This window comes from Arachis hypogaea, chromosome 7 (assembly GCF_003086295.3).
Source record: "Arachis hypogaea cultivar Tifrunner chromosome 7, arahy.Tifrunner.gnm2.J5K5, whole genome shotgun sequence".
In the NCBI taxonomy this organism is placed as follows: Eukaryota; Viridiplantae; Streptophyta; class Magnoliopsida; order Fabales; family Fabaceae; genus Arachis; species Arachis hypogaea.
Window position 1 is genome coordinate 38,681,674 of NC_092042.1, and position 5,211 is coordinate 38,686,884.

General features: G+C 35.8%; 2 non-coding genes across 2 annotated transcripts; both read right to left on the reverse strand.

Moving 5' to 3' along the window:
• Positions 1-623: 623 nt before the first annotated feature.
• Positions 624-717, reverse strand: LOC112704337 (small nucleolar RNA snoR74). The gene has a single exon (XR_003154969.1). It is a non-coding gene; the product is annotated as a small nucleolar RNA snoR74 (small nucleolar RNA).
• Positions 718-782: 65 nt separating this feature from the next.
• LOC112704336 (small nucleolar RNA snoR74) lies at positions 783-912 on the reverse strand. Its single transcript, XR_003154968.1, has one exon. It is a non-coding gene; the product is annotated as a small nucleolar RNA snoR74 (small nucleolar RNA).
• Positions 913-5,211: the final 4,299 nt, after the last annotated feature.

The following is a 5,211-nucleotide window of genomic DNA, read 5'->3' on the forward strand; positions in this document are numbered from 1 at the left end:
AAAACATCTATACATACCTATGGCATCAACAGTCCAATAATGTTTAGATTCACGTCCACGTTTACGTTTAGGTTCGGATGGATACTCAGATATAGTTGCAGCAACTGATGATGGCTAAGAAGAATTTGAAGATGCTGACTTGTCCCGGGAGGAACTTGCAGCTGCTGCCGACTTGTCCCGAGAGAAACTTGAAGCTGCCGATTTGTCCTGGAAGGAACTTGCAACTGCTGCCGACTTGTCCCGAGAGGAACTTGCAGCTGCTGACTTATCCTGGGAGGAATTTGAAGCTGCCGACTTGTCCCGAGAGGAATTTGCAGCTGCTGCGGACTTGACTTGTGATGTATTTGCAGCTGCTGCAGACTTGTCTCGTGAAGAATTTGCAGTTGCAGCTGCAGCTTTAAGTAGATTCTTGTACCTCTTTTACTTTGGCATATCAGCATAATGGATCAAATCAATAATTAATAAATATAGAATAAAATGTGGTCAAAGCTTAATAGTTCCGTTAAATCTTGTCTCAATTTATGTAAAACAAAATAAAATAGATTCTTGTACCTCTTTTTTAATATATACATAATATTTTCAAAAAATAAAATTAATAAGAACACAAGCTATGAAGCTAATTATAAGGTTATATTAATGGAACAAATAATAATGGTAATTATATCCCTGACGGTTACAAGAGGACTGCTCACATAGGTAACAGACCCATGCTTTTTTCATCAGGTTTCTCACTCCAATATTTTGATTTTCAAATATGAAATTTTTTTTTAAAAAAAAGAAAGAAATGTCCCACGGTTTACTGAACCTGGAGTCATAAAGAAAGAACAGAGGTTCACCCAATAACTTTGGATTCATATATCCCTAAAGGTAACGAGAGGCCTGTTCACAGAGGCAATAGGCCGCTGCTTTTTCATCAGGTTCATAAATTCAAACGAATAAATAAATAAATAAGATCTACATCAAATCCTACACAAAAGTAATAGAGAAGAATATATCTGTACCTTCTAAGCTATGTTATTATTTTGGTCCCAATTTCAGTTATTCATTTATTTTAAAAGAAACAAAAATATATTACCTTTAATATAATAAGAAACAAGAGCAGGTGATTAATTAAGCAACTAAAAGTTTGAACAAAATTAATTAGTTAATGATGGTTTGATCATGTGGACTACTGCTGCTTAAGTAAACAGCTATATATATATAATTAGTATCCAATTGAATATTGATTGATGATGATGTATTATTATTGTAGCAAGAAATTAAAAGTGGTGAATAAGAGATATCTATATACCTTACTATGCATGCACATACTGAACTTCCACCTGTTCACCAACAGAGACAAAACTCGACTTATTGCCAATGAAAGATATAGTTCAAGGTTTAGTATAGTTTCAATGAGTTTATTTCTTAAATTTTATAATCCACTCTTGTCTATGGAGATGTAAGGTTTACACTGCAAATGAATGTCTTACCTTTCCAGACCTTTGATCAGGAACTCTGAAGTTAAAGATGATTTTGAGACCAGGAGCAGGCTCATTAACAGTGATGGTTGTGAAGAGCTGAAACGCAAAAGCATGATTAACATTAGTAAAGCATACATAACAGGTAAGTCCTGAATTGAGTTTCAAGAAAATTGACAATAACAGCTATGAGCACACTATAATTAAAGTTTATATTGTCTTATATCAACCTCCCGAAAAGTGCATTAATATTGTCCAAACAGGGCACCCAATTAAAATACAGTGTCAAAATGGTAAACATAACACTAAGATAAATAATACCCCTTGAATACCCTTGAGTATTTCATTGCCCTAGTGCTTGTACTTCAATCAAATTTTAACAATAGGGAATATTTAGCATACTTGCTACAGGAAAATTTCAATAGTTATGTAGACAGAAACATAGTATATTATATGGCTGTTAGAGTCGACTATCAGTGGGAGGAAAATAATAGTATTTTTCATTTAAAAATGATATTCATTGGAATGCAAAGAATTCACTTCAACAACAGACTGTGATTAACCAAAGCCCTCGAATTACAATGATATACACCCAAACCAACAGAGAAGAGTTCTTTAACAATGGTGAATCCAAATTATGCTGAAATATGGAATGAAATAAAGAAGATTGGTCCACCAACAGCCCAAGAAAAATCAACATATCCAAGCAAAAGGGCTGCACAAGAAACTAAGATGTGAAAAAGAAACTAGTTTATATATTGAGAATTTTGTGAAATTAATGTGTATAGAATAAAACTTTCTTGAATTTGAGCATAAGTTTTAGAAAATGTATTAAACTTTGATAAATTAAAATTTTTAGAACAAACCTAACCTCAACAACAATATGAAGAGGGCAACACAGCCATGAAGAATTGAAACATTAACAAACTCCTCAATCTCTTAATGCAAATAAAATAAAAGGTACTAAGGCATACAAATTAATGTTTTAATTTTACCATTTAATTTTACCTACCCTAGGAGGAAACTCATTTTAATGACTACTATCACACGAAATAAGAAAGCCTCTAATTATGCCTAAGAATCAGCCAAAACAGTGTGATTCTCTCAATGACGCAGTTTCCAAGATGAGAATCTCTTGGATGATTTTGAACAAAAGGCACTTATGTGCAGTAAAGAAATGTGTGGTTACACTAAATCATGATTATAAATCCAGATAGAGCAACCAAAGTGGTTTTACAACAATTTAACAGGGTAATAACTTACAACTAATAACATGTACTATAATCAAAATCTAAAGAAAAGAAAGCAAGGAATCAACTCATGTGATTAAAGTGACTCAATTCTTTACTAACCGTGGAAATGATTAACTAAAGTGATAGATATTATGAACAGAATCACAGAATAGAGCCCTACTTCACTAAGCTTATTCAGTCTGAACTCATTCATCAATTCACTATATTAAGAAATAACAGGATGAATTAACTAGAAAATCCAAAACAATAATAAGAGTGGCAGCAATTGAACCATTGACACATGCATCGAAGTAAATACATAAGGAAAGAGAAAGTGAAGTTACCGTAAGGAGAAATGAGGAGATGAAAAGAGAGGTTGGTTTTTTAGGTCCAATATAGTGTTGTTCCAAGATCTGAGATCGTCGACTGGTTGAACACAAGACCTGATCGGCGTCAATCACCCTCATTCCAACGTCAATAGAATGCTTCAACACAAAGAAAATGATCGCGGAGCTGCAGAAAAACAAAAACCCCCAAAAATCAGCAACAAAAAATGAAGAAATCAGTAACTGGTAGAGAGGGAGAGGTACCTAGAGAACTTGAGAGGGAGCTGCAGAGAAACAAATCAGTAACTGGCGGAGAGGGAAAGGTACCGGCGGAGAGAGGAGAAGTCCGAGAGGGAAGAACGGCGTTGTCGGAGCACAGAGGAGACAAAGGAGAGAGAAGGGAGATCGAGAGTGCCGTTACTGTGTTTCGTTTAATGAGGCTAGGGTTGCAATTCTTTTGTTTTATATACGTGTGAAAATGGCGGTTCAAAACCGCCATAATCACCAGAACCGCCACAAAACACAAAATTAATTATGGCAGCAACCAAACATGCCATAAAAATCGGGTATTACGGCGGTTCTTTAAAACCGCCATAATGTCAATGCCATTTTAAACTCTTTTTTTTGTAGTGATATTCCTAATCTAAGCAACAAAATAAACCTTTAGTTGTTCAAACTCGAACAATCCCCGGCAACGGTGCCAAAAACTTAGTGCACGAAAATTACAATCACACTTTTGCAATCCGCACAACTAACCAGCAAGTGCACTGGGTCGTCCAAGTAATACCTTACGTGAGTAAGGGTCGAATCCCACGGAGACTGTTGCTTTGAAGCAAGCTATGGTTATCTTATTAATCTTAGTCAGGATACCAATAAGATTCTTTAGCCTCGATTGTAAAAGATAAAAGAGCATGAAATAAATAATTGTTACTCAATAATGGAGAATATGTTGGAGTTTTGGAGATGCTTTGTCTTCTGAATTTCTATAACATAATGCTTCCTCACTTTCATAAATGCAAGGCTCCTTCCATGGCAAGCTGTATGTAGGGTGTCACCGTTGTCAATGGCTACTTCCCATCCTCTCAGTAAAAATAGTCCAAATGCTCTGTCACAGCATGGCTAATCATCCGTTGGTTCTCGATCATGTCGGAATAAGACCCATTGATCCTTTTGCATCTGTCACTATGCCCAACACTTGCGAGTTTGAAGTTCGTCACAGTCATCCGATCCTAGAATCCTACTCGAAATACCACAGATAAGGTTTAGACTTTCCGGATCCTCCTGAATGCCGCCAATAATTGTAGCTTATACCACGAAGATTCTGATTAAGGAATCTAAGAGATACTCATTCAACCTTCTTCATAGTGAAGTGCGAATGAACATCTTATATAGGAACAAGCATGTTTGAATGGAAAACAGAAATAATTGCATTAATTCATCGAGACGCTACAGAGCTCCTCACCCCCAACAATGAAGTTTAGAGACTCATGCCATCAAAAAGTACAAAGTTCAGATCCAAAAATGTCATGAGATGCAAAATAAAACCTTAAAAGTTGTTTAAATACTAAACTAGTAACCTAGGTTTACAGAAAATGAGTAGACTAAGATAGATAGTACAGAAATCCACTTCTGGGGCCCACTTGATGTGTGCTGGGGTTGAGACTTAAGCTTCTCACGTGCCTGGGCTGTTTCTGGAGTTGAACGCCAGGTTGTAAACTGTTTCTGGCGTTGAACTCTAACTTGCAACCTGTTTCTGGCGCTGAACGCCAGACTGCAACATGGAACTGGCGTTGAACACAAGTTTACGTCATCTATCTTCGCGCAAAATATGAACTATTATATATTGCTGGAAAGCCCTGGATGTTTACATTCCAACCCAATTGAGATCGCGCCAATTGGACTTTTGTAGCTCCAAAAGATCCATTCCGAGTGCAGGGAGATCAGAATCCAACAACATCAGCAGTCCTTTTTCAGCCTAAATCAGATTTTTGCTCAGCTCCCTCAATTTCAGCCAGAAAATACTTGAAATTACAAAAAAACACACAAACTCATAGTAAAGTCCAGAAATATGAATTTTGCCTAAAAACTAATAAAATTATACTAAAAACTAACTAAAACATACTAAAATCTATATGAAATTACCCCCAAAAAGTATATAAAATATCCGCTCATTAATATGACTCTAGAATTTAA